At 37.6% G+C, this 24,509-nt stretch overlaps 1 pseudogene; it reads left to right on the forward strand.

Annotated features, from left to right (window-relative positions):
* Positions 1-14,784: 14,784 nt before the first annotated feature.
* LOC130457199 (electrogenic aspartate/glutamate antiporter SLC25A12, mitochondrial-like) lies at positions 14,785-24,055 on the forward strand (annotated as a pseudogene).
* Positions 24,056-24,509: the final 454 nt, after the last annotated feature.

The following is a 24,509-nucleotide window of genomic DNA, read 5'->3' on the forward strand; positions in this document are numbered from 1 at the left end:
TAAAGGATATAACATCTCAAATAGTAAATGAGATGAGACTTACAGAAAAGCTGCATAGTAACCAAACAGGAAAAGAGTGTCAATGAAATAAAATCTTTATTAGAGAACTTTTTCCAGTGTAGAGTGGGTAATGGGATTGAATTGTGCAAAAGAAAAAGAAAAAGTCTCAAGAACTCAAGCAGGAGTTTGTGACAGATGCAGAGACACATAATTTCAATTCCCTAAAGGTTACTGTTGCTAAAGGAAAAAAAATACTTTCAAATCATTCACAGAGTCGCAGGAATTCCCACCAACCTTAGTTGATTCTGTTAATAGCCACATGTCAAAGGTACCCTTAGAAAATACATCTAATTTGAATCCAGAAGCTGAAACCTTCCGTCCAGCAATGAGTGATGTAGATGAGACAAAATTAACTGAAAATGAAGCTGAAATTACTTTTGAACACAATAATCCTATTCAAAGTAATGGAGGTGACAGAACAGTTAAATTTGAATATGGGGATGGAATGGGAGTCTTAGTAACAACCAAGGATTCAGTTGGTCCCAATGTTCTAAGTGGCAGAGGTGAATCTGACCAAAACAACAGCTATGATTTAGGTTCATGTTCCAATGTGGTAGAGAATACAACCTCAAATGTAGACTTCATAGGGAATGAATCAAATCAAATAGAATTATCTGAGCTACATATGCACCTATCAGAAAGTAGCACAGAAATGAACACTGATTCAGTGGTTATGAACACCTTAGGTACAAAGCCAAAAACATATGTATATACTGTGGGACAGAATGAAGCCACACATCCTACTGATGATGCAGGGGGACATGCAGATGTACCAAACTTATTCCCAGAAGAAAATAATAAAATAGAGGGACAGATTCCTATCTCTACACAGTCAAAAGACAGGGAAAATGAACATAAACCTCAGACTGGTGATAGAGTAGGATCTATGAATGATAACAATATAAGATGTCTGCAAGAAGAAGCTATCCCCATACCATCACGTTTACCAATTCAAAATGAAACTCTAAAGCTTAGTAGTGAGAAAGAACAAGAAACTGATCTGAAAAATATAAAAACTGGTGACATAAGCTTAGATCAAAACACAAAGTCAGAGTTATTAGCAAATTCTGACAGAAGTTTACATGGCATTGAGCAAAATCCAAAGAACATAGTGATTGGATTTAGTGAATAGATTCAGATACTGGATCAGAAGGGATACCAGAAGTTATAATTATAATGGATGAAGATGATTTAGAACAAATGCCTTATCAATTTTATAAGCTTTATGAAGAGGTAGATGAATGAGGGGATGTGTGGGGCACAAATGAGAAGATAGAATATCTGAAACCAGTACAATCAAAATCTCACCAAGACTATGATGAGGAATTATTCTTTGGGCATAGAACAAGTTGGATACCATTGGAAGAACTTTATGCAAGATTAGGGGTTGATAATGAAGATGATTGTATAGAGAAGTTGAATTACACGGCTTGTATAGATACAGATTTTAAATGGGGAGGAGAATATCAAGAAACATATTGAGAACAAGAGGAGGAGAGATAGATACACAATTTCACTTCTATTCTCTAACTTCAAAAACATGACAAGGACTATTCATGCTGTAACAGTGAAACCAACACAAACCTTATGAGAATGAAGACTAGTCTTAGGTAGCATGGAAAATAAGTTATTCCATCAAAAGAAGAACTGAGTAATTTAACAATAAGGATACTTTTAACCTTGTAGCATAACTTCATAACTTCATAATGTCCAACTTCATAACTAGGATAGACACAAACATCTAAAATGCTATGGAAGCATAAATTCACATTGAATGGATTTGTTAACAAGACCTTAACATCAAGTTGTAGTTGAGACCTGAAAGAAAACGTGTATCCATATCTCTCAAGCTTCATCCTAAAACAGTCTCTACTGGGGGGAAGGAAGAGAGAGAGGGTATACCATGAAGATATTATCTCATAGTTTCAGATCCCTCACTAGACACAACAATGTGATCATGTCATCAATGAAGATACTTACAAATGACACATGAGAAAAAAAGTCCTAGTCATGAACAGCAACATGAGTAGCCCTAGAAGAAATAAAAAACAGTCTTGTGAATGAAAACCTAATGAAAGCAAAGGAAAGCACACATGAGAGTATATATCTATAGATAGCACAGAAAAGAGAGCACTGCACATACTAAAATGATAAAAGCATAGCACCCCTGAAGCAAATACAGCCAGTAACACAGACACAAGTAAAACATGCATTTGTAAGTTTAACAGTCATATAGAAGCCTATATATATGTATATATACATATATATATTCATACATAATCTCTGCCAGCCACACAATAACAGAACAGAAAGAAACAATGTTATTTCAAATGAATACATAATTCTCTAAATTTTATCTCTAAGAAATTATTACAGTAACCATAAAATAAATAAACCTAAATAAACCTCCTTGAAAAAAAATTCAAACTTATAAAAGATAAGCAAACTTGCTTTATGCACAATGCTATTAAGAACTTACACACACCCATGAAGATATACATATGCAAATCTTAATCTCATGCATGAAGATAAACATGTGAAAAGCTTACTTACATGCATGAAGATGTACACATGTAAAGCTTACTCCCATGCTTGAAGATGTACACATGTAATGCTTACTTTTAAACATGAAGACTTATTGATAAATTCTGACAAACATTCGTGAAGATTTCACCTTACTTCCATGCACATGTAAATTTCACTCTTACATGAATACACACATAAAAACCTTACACACATGCATGTTCGTGTTTGTTCCTGAGTTTGTTCTGGAATGGAAGAATATGTCTTCAATCAAGACTGGAAGAAGATGAGTGGCATGCTAACCAGTTGGAGGACCAGAGATGAAGAAAGAGTTTATACAAGCAACCTAAAAGGACATGGGAGGATTTTGAAATTTAGGAACTTTTGATCATGAGGATATGTAAGAATGTGTCATACATGTTAACATCATGTATATGCATGCACATGCTACATAGAATTACACTTTAGGAAGATATTTCATGGAATGGGTAAGTATACAACATCTATAGTTGCATAACAAAAACATACACTGATAAAATTTCTGTGGAAAATCCAACCAGACTAGGAAATTTCTTTTCTGCATGAGTTTGCACAGAAATCTAGAAGGTTGTACATATGTAAATTTGTATAGACCTTATGTACACATGTGAATTGGTTGGTAGTAGTCTCTCGGTAATGGAGGATGACAATTGTCTTTGTGCATTTTTGTGCACAAAGACACTTGTGCATGAAGATTTAAGTGGAAAAGTCGATTCACAGAGACAGTCCCACTCTCTCAGCGTTGGAAGCCTGGGTCCAGTGGCACGAAAAGTCGTTACATCTGGAGACTTCCTCAGCTGCATTGGATGGCTGTGTTGTCTTTTGTGCTCCAACACGCCCTAAGCACTCCACAGTGCCTTGCTGCATCGCCATCTCAGCCGTTGAACCTTCTTATTGGTTTCTTCCGCCTGTTCCGCCGAAACAGTCTTCACATGCTGGGTGAGCAAAGCCCTAGTTCACCAGGGGTCCACGATGACCCGATGGCTACCCTCACAAGGTTTGGTGGGCCTGTCGAAGCCATTGCCCGGGGTGTGGCCCCTGCTGCATGCTAGCAGCTACTAGGAGCCACAAGTGAGAGCTGGGTGTCAGGTGGGGGTCAGAGGCTGGAGAGCTGCCCTAGGAGGGCACGACAAGCCCTCCATACCAAAGATATTACTCCTCCCTGAGCACCCCATACACCCCCCCACACACATGTGAATACTAATTTACTAACAAGCTAACTATATTAGAGTAATTTATTAATATATTCTAATGATTAACAATAGTGGCAGCCTAGTGAATTTGTTCAAATCTTAGGAAAGTAGAGACAAATAGAATTACTTAACTATAGAAAATACATTGCATTATGATTGTAGATTAGCATTTTTAAGTACTAGAAGATTTTATTTAGTGAATTTATAGACATTAGGAGATAAGACAGTTGCATGTTCAAAATGTTATGGAAATTGTTGGAATGATTTGAAAAAGTGTTATATGATTTGTTGTTATTATGTAAAAACCATGTTCATGTAAATCCCTTACCTAAACCATTTTCCTATACCCATTCTTAGCTTAGCATTTGGTAGACAGAATAGCTAAGATAAGTTAGGATTTTGTTATTTTGGGAATATAAGGGAATATTTCAAATAGTACAGAGTTAAGAATAGATAGATAGGGTTATATAAAAGATAAGTATCATTAAAAAAGCAAGGTGCATTTTTTTTTAAGAAAAAGGGAGGAATGTGGAAGAGGCATGAAGGAAGAGAGAATTTTCATGCATGCAAGACAGAAAGCTGGGGTCATCATCTGTCAATCAAGGTGAACATTCCAAATAGAATGTTCCCAGGAAAGTCAGTTGGAGCCTAGCCAGGAGATAAACTGAGAGATTGCCTTGCCTTCTAACCAAGGGAGAGACTGGCTTCTTCTGACCTAGGCTGAGACTTTGGTGCGGCTGATGTTGGTGACTGACCATTATATACTGGGCTGATTAGAAGAAGACAGGAGAAAATCAATTGTCCTTCATAACTCCCTGACAGACTTTTGTGTCACAGCTGTGACAGAACTGGCATTTCTCAAAATCTTCCTAACCTTCATTATAGACTAAGGATAAATCCCCATCCCTCTCACCTCATCTTCTATCCTGTCCTATCTCCCCCAATAAATCTCCTTACTTGAGATAGAGAGAAAAAGTATCTTCTCTAAACCTCACAGTTCACCTTTGAGTTACATAAAAAAGTGGGGGAAGGGGAAGGGAGGCAGAAGGGAGTGGGTGGAAAAATGGGAGGTGAAGGGTGGAGGGTAGGAAAAATCTTGATCTATTAGCCATCAGTAGTAATTAATAGGCACTCTCTGATTGTATCTCTGGTAGTATCTATCTCTCATAAATATCTCTATCTCCTAGTATATCCTTTATTACTATAGGCAACCCCAGGATCTCCTTTATTACAACTAGAAATAGCTCCAGGGAATCCTTTTTATTATACCTCCTCTAAATTTTCACATCTACCAATCACAACAGATGCTTTTCTCCAGGACTGTCCATTCTTTAGTTCTCACCTTCTTTGGTTAGATTTTATCTTTTTGAATTAGTTAAATCTTCTTTTGTTAATTTCACTTTTTGTAGTTACCTAACACCTTTTTGTGATTAATTCACTTTTTGTAGTTAAAATCTAAAAATAGATTGTAGCTTAAAATTCTAGCTTCACTATAAAGTAAGAGCTAAATGCCTTCATTGTTACAATCAGGAGATTACAATTTTATCTTCACAATAAAGAAAGAGCTAAGTATCTTCATTGTTACAATCAGGAGATAGCTAACTCCAATCTTCACAAGCTCTAGCTGATGATGGAAACAATCACTGGTCAGGACACTGGAATGAGTAAATCTTAGTCAATTTCCAACACATCCTGGCAGCAAGAGTTAGCAAGAGAAATTCCCTTTAAAATCACCCTAGACAATATAAAATACTTAGGAATCTATTTGCCAAGACAAACATAGGGATTATAGTAACACTACTACAAAACACTTTCTGCACAATTAAAACTAGATCTAAGAAACTGGAAAAACATGAATTGCACACAGGTAGGATAAGCTAACATAATAATAATGACTACCTTACCCAAATTAATTTATTCAGTGCCATAGCTATTAAACTACCAAGAAACATTTTAGTGAATTAGAAAAAAAAAACTATAACAAAGATCATTTGGAAGAACAAAAGATCAAGAATATCAAGGGAAATAATGGGGAAAAATGTGAAGGATGAAGGCCTACCATTACCAGATCCTAACATGCACTATAAAGCAGTGGTCATCAAAACAATTTGGTACTGGCTAAGAGACAGAAGGCAGGATCAGTGGAATAGACTTAGGATAATTAACCTCAGCAAGATAGTGTTTGATAAACCCCCAAATCCACTATTTGACAAAAACTGTTGGGAAAACTTGAAAACAGTATGGGAGTTTAGGTCAACATCTCACACCCTACACCAAGAAAAATTCAGAATGGGTGAATGACTTGAATATAAAGAAGGAAACTATAAGTAAATTAGGTGAACACAGAATAGTTTACCTGTCAGATCTATGGGAAATGAAATATTTTAAGACTAAACAAGAGTTAGAAAATATTACAAAATGTAAAATAAATAATTTTGATTACATTAACTTAAAAAGATTTTGTATAGACAAAACCGGTACATTCAAAGTGAGAAGCAAAGTGACAAATTGGGGGGAAAATCTTTAAAACAAAAACCTCTGAATATCTGTTCATAGCTCTTAATAATTTAATAGAATGTAAATATAGTAAAAGAGGAATAAATGTAGGAAAGAAGTAGAAAATACTGCCTAGCTAGATACTCTATAATTGCTTTCTGAAGAAGTCCAGTTCACCACCTGGCAAGGGTTTCCTAAAATCTCTATCTCTTTGTGGAGTCCCAATAGTCTCTTTAGCCAGATGTCCAGGTGGTATCTTCAGCAAGCAATGCAAGCCTCTTCCTTCAGCTCCAGTCACTCACCCAGCAAGCCTCTCCAGCATAGTGATCTCCAACCCAGAATGAACCCATGAGAAAGGCCTCTTTCAAAAAGCTCAGGAATGAATCCATAGGAAAGTTCTTTCCCAAAAGATCAGAAATGAATGAATCTTCTTCTGGGCCTATCCTTTTATACCCCCTATTCCACATCACTTCCTGTCTCTCTCCCCCTTCATAGGAGCCAATCACAGCCTTTCAATTTGCCTAGCACTGTCAAGGGGACAGTATTTGTGGTCTTTGGGTTTGAGAACTTTTTCTGTTAGTGATTTACTCAGTGTTAAATAGGAGTACTTTAAGTTATTGATTGATTAACTCAAAATAGACAAAGAGACTTTTAATTGGGAGGTCAGAGGGAACCTAAAATTTGGGGAACACAATCAGTTAGGTCTTGAGCTAAACACAGATACTATATACCCCTTAAACTTCTTTAAGGACACAAAAGAACTCTGGAAAAGGGCTAACATGTAATAGACAAGGGGACATATAGCCAGGCAGGAGGTCAGGATAGTAGTCAATGTTACACCAATTTTCCAGTCTAGGCCCACTCTAATTTCCTCATTGACATGGCTACTAAGTGAATCTTCCTTGCTCTGATCACATTTCTTTCCTGTGCAAAAATCATCATTAGACTCACATTTCCCAGTAAAAATCATTTAAGGTCATTAGCCTAGCATTCCAAACCCAGTATGACCACAACTTTAAGTCTTTCGAGCTTTTCAAGCCTTGTTTTATAAAACTTCTTTTCAACTACACTGTCTTACTATAAAACTGGACTAGATAGGTTTCTCCATCATCCCCCATTTCAATACCCTTGCTCACACAACCTCCAATTAATGTAATGGTTCCACTTACTTCTCTTGAAATTCTTTCTTTGCTTGAGGCCTCACTCAGGGGGTCTTGCTTCACCCACCCTTCCTTTATTTGTTCTTAACCATCTTCCAAATGCCTTTAGTATATTCTATTCTGTATCAAGTTTATTGGTATATACATCTTGTTTGCCCTGATGATTGTCAAGATTCATGAGGGTGGAGATTGTTTCTTCAGCAATCTCAAGTTCTTTGTTAATGGATAGCACAGTAACTCATATATTCTCTAATAATCCAAGGATTTCTAATTTTGTTGATCTAGACATTCCTCTCTCAATATAAGTTACAATCTGTTTGTACCTCGGTTGATGGACTTTGAGATGAGATTGTGGCAAAAGAAGTCATTACCTTGCAGTCAAGCTGGTGATGAAACTATATTACTCAGGGCAGATCCTTGGAGAATTTTTTTTTTTAATATATTTTATTTGATCATTTCCAAGCATTATTCGTTAAAGACATAGATCATTTTCTTTTCTTCCCCCCCCCACCCCCCATAGCCGACGCGTAAGTCCACTGGGCATTAGATGTTTTCTTGATTTGAACCCATTGCTTTGTTGATAGTATTTGCATTAGAGTGTTCATTTAGAGTCTATCCTCTGTCATGTCCCCTCAACCTCTGTATTCAGGCAGTTGCTTTTTCTCGGTGTTTCCACTCCCATAGTTTATCCTTTGCTTATGAATGGTGTTTTTTTCTCCTGGGTCCCTGCAAGTTGTTCAGGGACATTACACCACCACCAATGGAGAAGTCCATTACGTTCGATGATACCACAGTGTGTTTGTCTCTGTGTACAATGTTCTCCTGGTTCTGCTCCTCTCACTCTGCATCACTTCCTGGAGGTTGTTCCAGTCTCCATGGAACTTCTCCACTTTATTATTCCTTTTAGCACAATAGTACTCCATCACCAACATATACCACAATTTGTTCAGCCATTCCCCAATTGATGGGCATCCCCTCATTTTCCAGTTTTGGGCCACCACAAAGAGCACAGCTATGAATATTTTTGTACAAGTCTTTGTGTCCATTATCTCTTTGGGGTACAGACCCAGCAGTGCTATGGCTGGGTCAAAGGGTAGATATTCTTTTAGCACCCTTTGGGCATAGTTCCAAATTGCCCTCCAGAATGGTTGGATCAGTTCACAGCTCCACCAGCAATGAATTAATGTCCCTATTTTGCCACATCCCCTCCAGCATTCATTACTTTCCTTTGCTGTTATGTTAGCCAATCTGCTAGGTGTGAGGTGATACCTCAGAGTTGTTTTGATTTGCATCTCTCTGATTATAAGAGATGTAGAACACTTCATAGTTTTGATTTCTTTATCTGAGAACTGCCTATCCATTTCCCTTGCCCATTTATCAATTGGAGAATGGCTTGATTTTTTGTACAATTGATTTAGTTCTTTATAAATATGAGTAATTAAACCTTTGTCAGAGGTTTCTATGAAGATTTTTTCCCAATTTGTTGTTTCCCTTCTGATTTTAGTTATATTGGTTTTGTTTGTACAAAAGCTTTTTAGTTTGATGTAGTCAAAATTATTTATTTTACATTTTGTGATTCTTTCTATATCTTGCTTGGTTTTAAAGCCTTTCCCCTCCCAAAGGTCTGACATGTATACTATTCTGTGTTTACCCAATTTGCTTATGGTTTCCTTCTTTATGTTTAAGTCACTCACCCATTTTGAATTTATCTTGGTGTAGGGTGTGAGGTGTTGATCTATTCCTAGTCTCTCCCACACTGTCTTCCAATTTTCCCAGCAGTTTTTATCGAATAGTGGATTTTTGTCCCAAAAGCTGGGATCTTTGGGTTTATCGTATACTGTCTTGCTGAGGTCGCTTTCCCCCAGTCTATTCCACTGATCTTCCTTTCTGTTTCTTAGCCAGTACCAAATTGTTTTGATGACTGCTGCTTTGTAATATAGTTTTAGGTCAGGGACTGCAAGGCCCCCATCATATGTGTATTTTTTCATTATTTCCCTGGATATCCTTGATCTTTTGTTCTTCCAAATGAACTTTGTTATGGTTTTTTCTAAATCAGTGAAGAAGTATTTTGGTAGTTCAATGGGTATGGCACTAAATAGATAAATAAGTTTGGGTAGGATGGTCATTTTTATTATATTGGCTCGTCCTATCCATGAGCAGTTAATGTTTTTCCATTTGTTCAAGTCTAGTTTTAGTTGTGTGGCGAGTGTTTTGTAGTTGTGTTCATATAGTTCCTGTGTTTGTCTTGGGAGGTAGATTCCTAGGTATTTTATTTTGTCTAAGGTGATTTTGAATGGGATTTCTCTTTCTAGTTCTTGCTGCTGAGCTGTGTTGGAGATATATAGAAAAGCTGATGATTTATGTGGGTTTATTTTGTATCCTGCAACTTTGCTAAAGTTGTTGATTATTTCAATTAGCTTTTTGGTTGAATCTCTAGGATTCTTTAAGTAGACCATCATGTCATCCGCAAAGAGTGATAACTTGGTCTCCTCCTTGCCTATTTTGATGCCTTCAATTCCTTTATCTTCTCTAATTGCTACTGCTAGTGTTTCTAGTACAATGTCAAATAGTAGAGGTGATAATGGGCATCCTTGTTTCACTCCTGATCTTATTGGGAATGCATCTAGTTTATCCCCATTGCAGATGATATTAGCTGTTGGTTTTAGATATATACTGTTTATTGTTTTTAGGAATGACCCTTCTATTCCTATGCTTTCTAGTGTTTTTAATAGGAATGGGTGTTGTATTTTATCAAAGGCTTTTTCTGCATCTATTGAAATAATCATGTGGTTCTTGCTAGTTTGCTTGTTGATGTGGTCAATTATGTGGATGGTTTTCCTAATGTTGAACCAGCCCTGCATCCCTGGTATGAATCCTACTTGATCATGGTGAATGACCCTTCTGATAACTTGCTGGAGTCTTTTTGCTAGTATCCTATTTAAGATTTTTGCATCTATATTCATTAGGGAGATTGGCCTATAGTTTTCTTTCTCTGTTTTTGACCTGCCTGGTTTTGGAATCAGTACCATGTTTGTGTCGTAAAAGGAGTTTGGTAGAACTCCCTCTTTGCTTATTATGTCAAATAGTTTGTATAGTATTGGGATTAACTGTTCTCTGAATGTTTGATAGAATTCACAGGTGAATCCATCAGGCCCTGGGGACTTTTTCTTAGGAAGTTCTTTGATGGCTTGTTGGATTTCAATTTCTGATATGGGATTATTTAGGAATTCTATTTCCTCTTCTGTTAGTCTAGGCAGTTTGTATTTTTGTATATATTCATCCATTTCTCCTAAATTGGTGTATTTATTGCCATATAATTGGGCAAAGTAATTTCTAATGATTGCCTTAATTTCCTCCTCATTGGAGGTGCTGTCCCCCTTTTCATCTTTAATGCTGTGAATTTGCTTTTCTTCCTTCCTTTTTTTAACTAGATTGACCAGTACCTTGTCTATTTTGTTTGTTTTTTCAAAGTACCAGCTTCTTGTCTCATTTATTAAATCAATAGTTCTATCACTTTCGATTTTATTAATTTCTCCCTTAATTTTTAGGATTTCTAATTTGGTTTTCTGCTGGGGGTTTTTAATTTGATCGCTTTCCAGTTTTTTCATTTGCATTTCCAATTGATTGATCTCTGCTCTCCCTTGTTTGTTAATATAAGCATTCAGGGATATGAATTTACCTCTGATTACCGCTTTGGCTGCATCCCAAAAGGTTTGAAAGGATGTTTCGCCATTGTCATTTTCCTTGATGAAATTATTAATTGTTTCTATGATTTCTTCTTTAACTAAACGGTTTTGGAGTATCATATTGTTTAATTTCCAATTGGTTTTAGATTTGGTTTTCCATGTACCATTACTAATCATTATTTTTATTGCCTTGTGATCTGAGAAGGCTGCATTCATTATTTCTGCTTTTCTGCATTTGTGTGCTATGTTTCTGTGACCTAATGTATGGTCAATTTTTGTGAATGTGCCATGTGGTGCTGAGAAGAAGGTGTATTCCTTTTTATCCCTATTTATTTTTCTCCATATGTCTATTAATTCTAATTTTTCTAAGATTTCATTCACTTCTTTTACCTCTTTCTTATCTTGGAGAATTTTTTAAAAATAATTTTATCACTTTGGAATTAGAGGGGCTTTTAGAGGCAATATATATATATACACTCAATAAAACACTCAACACTCAATAAAAAATCTTTTCTACAAAATTCCCAAACAAGTAGCCAAAAAAATCTCTACTTAAACATCCTCAGTGAAATTTAATATGCCACTCTGAATGCTGCTGCTTTCTCTCTCTTGATTACCTCCAGTTTATTTTGCACATATCTTATTTTTACATATTGTTCACACGTCATCTCTCTCATTAAATTGCAAGGTCTTTGAGAGCAGAACCTATCTTTTATATTTCTTTGAATTCTCATGGTATATCACAGTGCCTGGAATATATTCATCACTTAATAAATGCTGGTTGGTTGATCCATAGGACAACCAATAACAATGATAAACTCCTCTAACTATTTGGGGGTTTTCCCTTCCAATGAGTTGAAATGTCGTTCTGCATATTTCATTGATTTTTCCTGGAATTGTCTTTAGAGGCTCAGCTAAATCATGGAACTAGTCTTCTACACGATGAATGATGCTTCCTCACAGAAACCAAATGTAATGCAGCTCCTCTCTTTTCAAGGGTAAACATCCTATTTTTAGAACTGTTTCTCTGGGATCAATTCATAGGACATGATTTAGATACCCATTGCACATGAATTATTCAACTTAATATGAAAGTGATTCAGCTTAACAATGTCTTTTCTAAAATGTGGGGCCCTTAATTTGAAAAACTACATCAGATATTATCTGACCAAAGAAGTATAGAGATGAACTATTATTTTCTTTTTACTGACACTGTATTTACCTTAAAAGATACCAGGACTCAATTCTAATTAATTCAGCAAAAATTTACAAAGTGTATTCTCTGAACCATGTTCCAGAACTTTGTGAAGTACCAGGGAATTAAAGACAAAGTTGAATGGTCTCAGTTTTCATGGAACTTTCATTACACTGAAGGAAAAACATCAATACTATCCCATCTCATTCCTTTCTCCAGGGTTCCCAGGCTTCTTTCAAGTGCCAGCTGAAATTCACATTCAACAAGAAGCCTATTAGAATGCCCCTTAATGATAGTGCCTTCACTCTGTTTATTTTTTCCTAATTTATCTTGTATATAGTTCGGTTGATTATTGCCTGGCACGTAGCAGGCATTTAATACATTTTTATTAATTGATTACATATAGTTGTTTTTTGTTATCTCCCCAACTAGACTGAATTCCTTGAGAGTAGGGATTAACTTTGACTTTTCTTTGTAATCTTGCTCTTAGTACCATGACTATCATATAATATATGCTTATGAAAATATTTATGGAATGATGGATTAACTGACAAGTAAGTTCATAAGAAATACAATGGAGACTTCTGGATTAAGATGGCCACAGTGTAGAAGCAAGGATCTTCCTTTCCTCACACCAACCAATATAAAGTGCCTCAAAAGAACAAAAAACAAAAATCAGATGAGTTAAAGGGCTCCACTGTATGATGCAGTCTTGAAGGTGGGCAGGATTTGGGCATTTCCAAGCTATAAGGGGGTTAAATAACTCCCACCAAAGCATGAGCTGATCACCCCTCCCCCACTCCACCTAAGGTGCCAGAGTCAGAGCCAGTGTGCCAGAATCAGAGAGAGCATGGGGCAATCTCTAAGTCCTTGGGAGCTGGCTGAGAACATCACAGATCTACCCCTAAGAACAGCTAGACTTGGGACCCTAGGAGGCTGAGGAATTCAGACCTTGGGCACAGAGATAGAGCAAAGAGGGGCAGCACACAGCAGACACCGTGGAGACCCAAAAACTGGCCTCAGGGAAAAACTGTTTCATAGATTGAAACACAGAGAGCCTGCCCTTCTCACTCAGACTTCTAGCTGGGAAGGGAAGGAAGAACCAACAAAGCAATGGCCACCAACACCCAAGAAATACAATTTACAAACACCAAAAAGAACAAGAGAAAGGCATTTATCCTGGATAATTTTTATGGAGAAAAAAAAATACAGACTACAAAGGAGATAGCAGAAGACAACAAACAAGTAAACACATCCAAACCTTCCAAAAAATGGAAATTGCTAAAAAGCTCTTGAGGAGCTTAGATTTGAGATTATGAACCAAATTAGAAACAGAAGAAACAGCGAGAAAAGTGGGAAATAGTTCAAAAAGAAAATAACAGTTTAAAAGGCAGAAATTTCCACTTGGAAAAAGAAGCTGAGAAATAAAATGAAATAATAAGCAAATTGGAGACCAGAATTAAACAGCTGGAAACCATGAAAAGCAGGATAGACCAAACCAAAAAGGAAAATTAAAAAATCATAGCTAAAAACCAGTCTTTAAAGACCAGAATTGGGCAAATAGAAGCTAATAGAAGACAGCAAGAATTAATAAAGCAAAGTCAAAAGAATGGCAAAAATAGAATGAAACATGAACTATATCACTGACAAAGTGACTGACCTGGAAAACAGATGTAGAAGAGACAATGTGAGAATTATTGGTCTACCTGAAAACCTAGAAATAAAGAGAAACCTTGACATCATAATATAAGAAATTATCCAAAACAAACAAACAAACCAAAAACCAAACTGCCCTGTTGTTCTTCAACAAGAGGTCAAAATAGACATTGAAAGAATCCACATATCACCTTCTTCATTAAATCCTCAAAAGACAACCCCCACTAATGTAATTGCCAAATTTAAGAGCTTCCAAGCTAAGGAGAAATTATTACAAAAATCCAGAAAGAGACAATTCAGATATCAAGGAACACCAATCAGGAATACAAAGGACCTGGAAACTTTCACACTAAAAAATCTCAAGGCTTGGAATATAATATTCAGAAAGGCAAGAGAATTGGGTCTACAACCAAAGATCACCTACCCATCAAAACTGACTACATACTTCCAGGGGAAAGTATGGGAATTCAACAAAATAGAAGATCTTCAAATATTTGTAATGAAAAGACCAGAACTAAATAAAAAATTTAATAATCACATACAAACATCAAGAGAAACATGAAAAGGTAAATAAGAAAGAGAGGGTAAATAAAAATAATTTTTTTCTTTAAGTGCTTCAATAACATCAAATTATTGATATTTCTATATGGAAAAATGTTATTTGTAACTGAAAAAAATTGTATGCACTATTATAGTAGTTAGAAGAATTATTCAGGTTCCCTGACAGCTCTACTTGCTGCCTTGTTCACTTGCTTGCTCCTGGCTCTGAGTACAACATGGAGGTCAAGGTGCAGACAACCAAGCAGGGTGATCCTCATGAGGTAAGAAACATATTCCTATAGGATGCTAGTACTGAAGTTGATGGAGAACATTACATGACCCCAGAGGACTTTGTCTAGTGTGATCTTGGATTATATACTGATCCACGTTATAATCCATGGACTGTGCAGCTCTTGGCAGTAGTAGCTGATCAAACCAAGGATGGGTTGATCTCCTATCAAGAGTTTTTGACATTTGAGTCTGTTTTGTGTGCCCCAGATGCTATGTTTGTAGTAGCCTTCCAGTTGTTTGACAAGAGTGGAAGTGGAGAGGTGACATTTGAAAATGTCAAAGAACTTTTTGGACAGGCAATTGTTCATTATCAGTATCTTTTAAGTGGGACTGTGAATTTATTATCTTGCATTTTGGGCACAATAGGAAGAAACATCTTAACTACACAGAATTTACTCAGTTCCTCCAGGAGCTGCAGCTAGAACATGCAAGGCAAGCCTTTGCCCTGAAAGATAAAAGCAAAAGTGGAGTGATCGCTGGACTAGATTTCAGTGACATTATGGTTACTATTCAGTCACAAGTGCTCACTCCTTTTGTGGAGGAAAACATGGTTTTGGCTCCTGGTGGAAGTATTGCCCACCCGGTTAGCTTCTTCTACTTCAATGTATTTAACTCCTTATAGAATAACATGGAACTTTTTTTTTTTTAAAATATATTTTATTTGATCATTTCCAAGCATTATTCGTTAAAGACATAGATCATTTTCTTTTCCTCCCCCCCCACCCCCCATAGCCGACACGTAAGTCCACTGGGCATTAGATGTTTTCTTGATTTGAACCCATTGCTTTGTTGATAGTATTTGCATTAGAGTGTTCATTTAGAGTCTATCCTCTGTCATGTCCCCTCAACCTCTGTATTCAGGCAGTTGCTTTTTCTCGGTGTTTCCACTCCCATAGTTTATCCTTTGCTTATGAATGGTGTTTTTTTCTCCTGGATCCCTGCAAGTTGTTCAGGGACATTACACCGCCACTAATGGAGAAGTCCATTACGTTCGATTATACCACAGTGTATTAGTCTCTGTGTACAATGTTCTCCTGGTTCTGCTCCTCTCGCTCTGCATCACTTCCTGGAGGTTGTTCCAGTCTCCATGGAACTTCTCCACTTTATTATTCCTTTTAGCACAATAGTACTCCATCACCAACATATACCACAGTTTGTTCAGCCATTCCCCAATTGATGGGCATCCCCTCATTTTCCAGTTTTGGGCCACCACAAAGAGCGCAGCTATGAATATTTTTGTACAAGTCTTTTTGTCCATTATCTCTTTGGGGTACAGACCCAGCAGTGCTATGGCTGGGTCAAAGGGTAGATATTCTTTTGTCGCCCTTTGGGCATAGTTCCAAATTGCCCTCCAGAATGGTTGGATCAGTTCACAACTCCACCAGCAATGAATTAATGTCCCTACTTTGCCACATCCCCTCCAGCATTCATTACTTTCCTTTGCTGTTATGTTAGCCAATCTGCTAGGTGTGAGGTGATACCTCAGAGTTGTTTTGATTTGCATCTCTCTGATTATAAGAGATGTAGAACACTTCATAGTTTTGATTTCTTTATCTGAGAACTGCCTATCCATTTCCCTTGCCCATTTATCAATTGGAGAATGGCTTGATTTTTTGTACAATTGATTTAGTTCTTTATAAATATGAGTAATTAAACCTTTGTCAGAGGTTTCTATGAAGATTTTTTCCCAATTTGTTGTTTCCCTTCTGATTTTAGTTATATTGGTTTTGTTTGTACAAAAGCTTTTTAGTTTGATGTAGTCAAAATTATTTATTTTACATTTTGTGATTCTTTCTATATCTTGCTTGGTTTTAAAGCCTTTCCCCTCCCAAAGGTCTGACATGTATACTATTCTGTGTTTACCCAATTTGCTTATGGTTTCCTTCTTTATGTTTAAGTCACTCACCCATTTTGAATTTATCTTGGTGTAGGGTGTGAGGTGTTGATCTATTCCTAGTCTCTCCCACACTGTCTTCCAATTTTCCCAGCAGTTTTTATCGAATAGTGGATTTTTGTCCCAAAAGCTGGGATCTTTGGGTTTATCGTATACTGTCTTGCTGAGGTCGCTTTCCCCCAGTCTATTCCACTGATCTTCCTTTCTGTTTCTTAGCCAGTACCAAATTGTTTTGATGACTGCTGCTTTGTAATATAGTTTTAGGTCAGGGACTGCAAGGCCCCCATCATATGTGTATTTTTTCATTATTTCCCTGGATATCCTTGATCTTTTGTTCTTCCAAATGAACTTTGTTATGGTTTTTTCTAAATCAGTGAAGAAGTATTTTGGTAGTTCAATGGGTATGGCACTAAATAGATAAATAAGTTTGGGTAGGATGGTCATTTTTATTATATTGGCTCGTCCTATCCATGAGCAGTTAATGTTTTTCCATTTGTTCAAGTCTAGTTTTAGTTGTGTGGCGAGTGTTTTGTAGTTGTGTTCATATAGTTCCTGTGTTTGTCTTGGGAGGTAGATTCCTAGGTATTTTATTTTGTCTAAGGTGATTTTGAATGGGATTTCTCTTTCTAGTTCTTGCTGCTGAGCTGTGTTGGAGATATATAGAAAAGCTGATGATTTATGTGGGTTTATTTTGTATCCTGCAACTTTGCTAAAGTTGTTGATTATTTCAATTAGCTTTTTGGTTGAATCTCTAGGATTCTTTAAGTAGACCATCATGTCATCCGCAAAGAGTGATAACTTGGTCTCCTCCTTGCCTATTTTGATGCCTTCAATTCCTTTATCTTCTCTAATTGCTACTGCTAGTGTTTCTAGTACAATGTCAAATAGTAGAGGTGATAATGGGCATCCTTGTTTCACTCCTGATCTTATTGGGAATGCATCTAGTTTATCCCCATTGCAGATGATATTAGCTGTTGGTTTTAGATATATACTGTTTATTGTTTTTAGGAATGACCCTTCTATTCCTATGCTTTCTAGTGTTTTTAATAGGAATGGGTGTTGTATTTTATCAAAGGCTTTTTCTGCATCTATTGAAATAATCATGTGGTTCTTGCTAGTTTGCTTGTTGATGTGGTCAATTATGTGGATGGTTTTCCTAATGTTGAACCAGCCCTGCATCCCTGGTATGAATCCTACTTGATCATGGTGAATGACCCTTCTGATAACTTGCTGGAGTCTTTTTGCTAGTATCCTATTTAAGATTTTTGCATCTATATTCATTAGGGAGATTGGCCTATAGTTTTCTTTCTCTGTTTTTGACCTGCCTGGTTTTGGAATCAGTACCATGTTTGTGTCGTAAAAGGAGTTTGGTAGAACTCCCTCTTTGCTTATTATGTCAAATAGTTTGTATAGTATTGGGATTAACTGTTCTCTGAATGTTTGATAGAATTCACAGGTGAATCCATCAGGCCCTGGGGACTTTTTCTTAGGAAGTTCTTTGATGGCTTGTTGGATTTCAATTTCTGATATGGGATTATTTAGGAATTCTATTTCCTCTTCTGTTAGTCTAGGCAGTTTGTATTTTTGTATATATTCATCCATTTCTCCTAAATTGGTGTATTTATTGCCATATAATTGGGCAAAGTAATTTCTAATGATTGCCTTAATTTCCTCCTCATTGGAGGTGCTGTCCCCCTTTTCATCTTTAATGCTGTGAATTTGCTTTTCTTCCTTCCTTTTTTTAACTAGATTGACCAGTACCTTGTCTATTTTGTTTGTTTTTTCAAAGTACCAGCTTCTTGTCTCATTTATTAAATCAATAGTTCTATCACTTTCGATTTTATTAATTTCTCCCTTAATTTTTAGGATTTCTAATTTGGTTTTCTGCTGGGGGTTTTTAATTTGATCGCTTTCCAGTTTTTTCATTTGCATTTCCAATTGATTGATCTCTGCTCTCCCTTGTTTGTTAATATAAGCATTCAGGGATATGAATTTACCTCTGATTACCGCTTTGGCTGCATCCCAAAAGGTTTGAAAGGATGTTTCGCCATTGTCATTTTCCTTGATGAAATTATTAATTGTTTCTATGATTTCTTCTTTAACTAAACGGTTTTGGAGTATCATATTGTTTAATTTCCAATTGGTTTTAGATTTGGTTTTCCATGTACCATTACTAATCATTATTTTTATTGCCTTGTGATCTGAGAAGGCTGCATTCATTATTTTTGCTTTTCTGCATTTGTGTGCTATGTTTCTGTGACCTAATGTATGGTCAATTTTTGTGAATGTGCCATGTGGTGCTGAGAAGGTGTATTCCTTTTTGTCCCTATTTATTTTTCTCCATATGTCTATTAATTCTAATTTTTCTAAGATTTCATTCACTTCTTTTACCTCTTTCTTATTTATTTTTTGATTTGATTTATCTAAATTTGATAATGGTTGGTTTAAGTCTCCCACTAGTATGGTTTTATTGTCTATTTCTTCCTTCAATTCTCCTAGTTTCTCCATTAGAAATTTGGGTGCTATATTATTTGGTGCATACATATTGATTAATGATATTTCCTCATTGTCTATAGTCCCTTTTAACAAAATATAATTACCTTCCCTATCCCTTTTGATCAGGTCTATTTTTGCATTGGCTTTATCAGATATCATGATTACCACTCCTGCCTTCTTTCTATCAGTTGAGGCCCAGAAGGTCTTACTCCATCCTTTAATTCTGACCTTGTGGGTGTCAACCCGCCTCATGTGTGTTTCTTGAAGACAACATATGGTAGGGTTTTGGATTCTAATCCATTCTGCTATTCGTCTACGTTTTATGGGTGAGTTCATCCCATTCACGTTCAAAGTTATGATTGTCATTTGTGGACTCCCTGGCATTTTGATTGCCTTCCCTAATTCTAACCTTTTCTTCTTCGGCTCTACCTTTTAGTCCAGTGATTTACTTTGAAACAGTCCCCCTTGTTCCCTCCCTTGATGTTTCCCTTTTTAGTCCCTCCCTTTTTGTTCCTTCCCCCTCCTCCCTCTCTTTCCCTCCCTTTTTGTTCTCCCTCTCCCCCTCCCCCCCCTTGGTTTTCCCTTCTCCTTACCCTTGTTGGGTAAGATAGAATTCAAGATCCCAATGGATCTGGATGTTTTTCCCTCTCAGAGTTGATTTCCCTGAGATTGAGGTTTAAGTAAACCCCCCCCCTCTCTTCCTCTCCTTCTTATAGGAGTTTTCTTCCCCTCCCCTTCCCATGTGAATCTTTGTGTGAGAATGATTATTCTATTTGGTCTTTCTTTACCCCCTATTTATACATTACATTTTCCCCACATATTAGTATACATAGATTGATATAAATGTAGTCCTTATAGAAGAGAGTTTGAGTAAAAGAAGAAGATAACATTTTTCCCCTTTCCTTAATATTTACCTTTTCAGGTATTCCTTGCTCTTTGATTTTCGGTATCAAACTTTCCACAGAGCTCTGGTCTTTTCTTTGCAAAGAGTTGGAAGTCTTCTATTTTGTTGAATGCCCATACTTTCCCTTGGAAGTATATAGTCAGTTTTGCTGGGTAGCTGATTCTTGGTTGGAGACCCAGCTCTCTTGCCTTTCTGAAGATCATGTTCCATGCCTTACGATCATTCAGAGTAGAACTTGCAAGGTCTTGGGTGACCCTGATTGGCATTCCTTTATATCTAAATTGTCTTTTTCTGGCTTCCTGTAGGATTTTTTCTTTTGTTTGATAGCTTTGGAATTTGGCAATTACATTCCTGGGAGTTGTCTTTTGGGGGTTTAGTGTAGAAGGTGTTCTGTGAGCTCTGTCAGTGGCTGTATTGCCCCCTTGTTCTAGAATCTCTGGGCAATTTTCTTTGATTATATCTTGTATCACCATGTCCAGTTTGGTGTTTATTTCTGGCTTTTCTGGGAGTCCAATTATTCTTAAATTATCCCTTCTCCCTCTATTTTCCAGATCTATCACCTTGTCGGTGAGATATTTTATGTTCTCTTCTAATTTCTTGGTATTTTGGCTTTGCTTTATTAATTCTTGCTCTTTTACACGATCGTTGTCTTCCAGCTGCCTGATTCTGGCCTTTAAAGCCTGGTTTTCCTTTTCAGTTTCATCATACCGGTTTTGTAGATGCGTGAATTTCTTTTGCATTATTTCCAACTTTTCCTCCCAGAAGGCTTCCATCTTTTTGGTCATTTCTGATTCAAATTCTTCATAGGTTTGTGGAGGGTTTCCATTTCCTTTGGAAGGTTTTGGAGCATTTTCTTTTATATTATCTTCTATCTGCTCTGTATTTTGTATTTTGGCTCCATAGAATGTGTCCAAAGTCGCCCCTTTCTTCTTATTTTTCTTGGTATTTTGGGGCTTCTGTGGTTCTGTGGAGTTTGCCATTTCTGAATGTGGAGGATTAGCTTTTCTTGTCTCTGTCTGGTGTTCAGAGGCTTTAGTCCTGGGCAGATGGTTCTATGAGGTTTCCCTAGGTTAAACTGAATATGCCTCACTGGAACTGGAATGGAAGGGTCGGACCACGTTGCTTTCCGGAAGTTGCCTTCAGAATCGCTGGCCGTGAGGCCTGCGGGGGGATGGGCTGCAGCTTTCCCAAGCTCTAGGGCAAGGACTTTCACTGAGACTTGGATAGCAGGATCCAGCCCGTGAGGCTGTCTTGCCCGCCCTGAGGGTTGCTGTTGTTTAGACCAGCTCTCTGCAGCGGAAGCCCCAGGCAGTAACTTTCACTGGGACTCGGGTAGAAGGCCCTGAGGGTTCTGCTCTCTGAGCCCGGCCGGGCTGCGGCTTCCGGGAGCCTTGGACTCTGCACTCCTACCCCTGAGGTCCGAGTGATCTCGGGTTCTGGCTTTTGAGGGGAGCCGTACCTTTTGAACCGGGTCCAGGTCCAGGAGGAGGGTTCCCAGGGTCTGTGCTGTTGATCATTTTGAATTTCGGCGCCTTAGGAGCTTATCATTTGAGATCGGTCGGGAAGGGTTTTCCGGAGATCTGAACTTTAGCTTTCTCTAAGCCGCCATCTTAACCGGAAGTCTCGGAACTTGTTAATAAGATATATAGCACTCTAGATGGAACAAGGAAAGATGCTGAAGTCACAAAGGAGGAATTTGCCCAAAATGCAATAAGACATGGACAAGTTACACCATTGGAAATTGACATCCTTTACCACCTTGCAGACCTGTACAATGCTACTGGGTGCTTGACTTTGGCAGCTATTGAGAGAATAGCACTGCTGGCCATAGGTGCCTTACCTTACAACCTGGCAGAACTTCAGAGGCAGCAATCTCCTGGGTTAGGCAGGTTTGTCTGGCTCCAGATCACTGAGTCTGCTTACAGATTCACTTTGGGCTCAATTACTGGAGCTGTGGGAGCCACTGCAGTATATCTTATAGACCTGGTAAAGGCACGCATGTAAAATCAGCATGGCACTTGTAAATCTTGAAATTTCTCAGACTTGTGAATGTTAAAAATTTCCACATTGAGGAATCCTCCATTGGAACAAAATTCCCTACTGGAAATGTTCCCCATTTTGAGGAGAAAACTCCTTGCTATAGGAGGACCTCTACTCCACCTGTACTTAAGACTGCTTTGGGGGAGAAAACTCCTTGTTAAACAATGAAGCTACTTACATGGGACTATTTCCCATTTTAAGCAGTGAAGCTACTTAGACCTAAAATGTGAAAACTCTACTTAAGATCAGAAAAGGTCGGAGAAGTTTTCTCTTGATGAGATTAGTTGACACAGCAGTTTTTTCTCTGGTTCAGACTTACTGAAGGGATTAATCTACTCAGCTGTGAATTCAGAATGGGCTGTCTTTTTGGAAAACATCTACGGTGATTGGTAGATGGAAGAACTTAGGGGAGGTGACATAGGAGAAATGGCCCTTTAAATAAGAGCTCAGAGAAGAGCGAGAAAAAGACCTCATTCTGAAATATTCAGATTGAGTAGGGAGCTGGTGAAAGCAGCTGAGATGATGCTGGCCTGATATCACTAGAATCCTTGCTTGGATAGATCTTGTGGTGAGTGATAAAAGACTGACTGATTCTCTCTCTCTTAAGACTCAGGTCTAGGCCATGTTGGCTTAAGGCCCTTCATACTTATACCTTTTTTTCTCTCTCTCTTTCTCAAATTATTCATTGTATTATTAATTAAAATTCTCTATAAAACCCAGTTGACTTGGGCATATTCTTAATTGGGAATATTTCCCTGGTGACCACCTTATATTTGATTTAAAACCAAGACACTGTAGTGATACATATTTTCTGCGGTCACAATTTACTCACCCACTCTTATATATATTTATCATAATTGTTTTCCTTTCCTTGGCTCCCACCATTTTAATTGTTACAGTTTATGGCTCCCACTATTTTAATTATTACACACTGACTCTGTCACTGGGGAGCTGATGTATAAAAACAACTTTGACTCTTTTAAGAAAGTCTTATGCTATGAGGGCTTCTTTGGACTCTATAGAGGTCTGGTGCCACAACTCATAGGGGTTGCTCCAGAAAAGACCATTAAACTGACTGTTAATGACTTTAAGACAAAGTCACCCAAAGAAATGGTTCCATTCCAATATAAGCAGAAATTCTTGCTGGAGGTTGTGCTGGAGGCTCTCAAGTTATCTTTACTAATCCTCTGGAGATTTTGAAGATTCCATTTCAGGTAGCTAGAGAGATCATCACAGGACCTAGGATCAGTGCCCTGAATGTTCTTTGGGACCTGGGGATCTTTGGACTGTACAAGGGTACCAAAGCATGTTTCTTGCGAGACATTCCCTTCTCTGCCATCTATTTTCCTGTTTATACTCACTGCAAACTCCTCCTGGCTGATGAAAACGTACAGGTTGGAGGTTTAAATCTCTTGTCAGCTGGAGCTATGGAAGGTGTGTCCGCAGCTTCTTTGGTAACCCCTGCTGATGTCATCAAGACAAGGTTGCAAGTGGCAGCCCTTACCTGTCAGACAAAATACAGTGGCTTTATTGACTGTTTCAGAAAGATACTGAGAGAAGAAGGTCCACCTGCCTTTTGGAAAGGGATGGCAGCTCAGTGTTCTGATCCTCTCCCCAGTTTGGGGTTACCCTGGTCACTTACTAACTTCTGCAGAGATGGTTCTACATTGATTTTGGAGACCTCAAGCCCTCAGGCTCAGAGCCTACACCCAAATCCCACTTTGCAGACCTTCCTCCAGTCAACCCTGACCACATCAGTGGATACAGACTGGCAATGGCTTTGTTTGCTGGCATCAAAAATAAGTTCACTCTCTATCTTCCCAAATTTAAAGCTCTGGTCATTGCTGTATTTCAGCCAAAGGTGGCCGTGGCATCACAGTGAGGAGACAGCTGTTCCACCTGGCCAAAGTTTATGATAGAGAAGGGCACAGGAGAGCAGTGCTGTAATTGATCCAGTCATCTGCATAGCTCTAGCTGAACTGAGAATTTAAACCGGTTCTTTCTATATGATATATACATATATTTGTTTATAAAGTAATCATTTGAATAGGAAAATGACCACAGGAGTTTCAAACTTGTCTTCTTTTGATATTTTAGTTTATTTTTATTTGGTCAATTTCAAACATTATTCCTTGATTACAAAAACCATATTCTATTCCTCCTTCTCCACCCCCCACCCTTCCCATAGCCAATGCGTAATTCCACTGGGTATTACATGTAACCTTGATCAGAACCTATTTCCATGTTGTTGATGTTTGCACTAGGATGTTCATTTAGGGTCTATATCCCCAATCATATCTCCCTAAACCCATGTAGTCAAGCAATTGTTGTTGTTT

Source organism: Monodelphis domestica, chromosome 2 (assembly GCF_027887165.1).
Source record: "Monodelphis domestica isolate mMonDom1 chromosome 2, mMonDom1.pri, whole genome shotgun sequence".
NCBI classification, from domain to species: Eukaryota; Metazoa; Chordata; class Mammalia; order Didelphimorphia; family Didelphidae; genus Monodelphis; species Monodelphis domestica.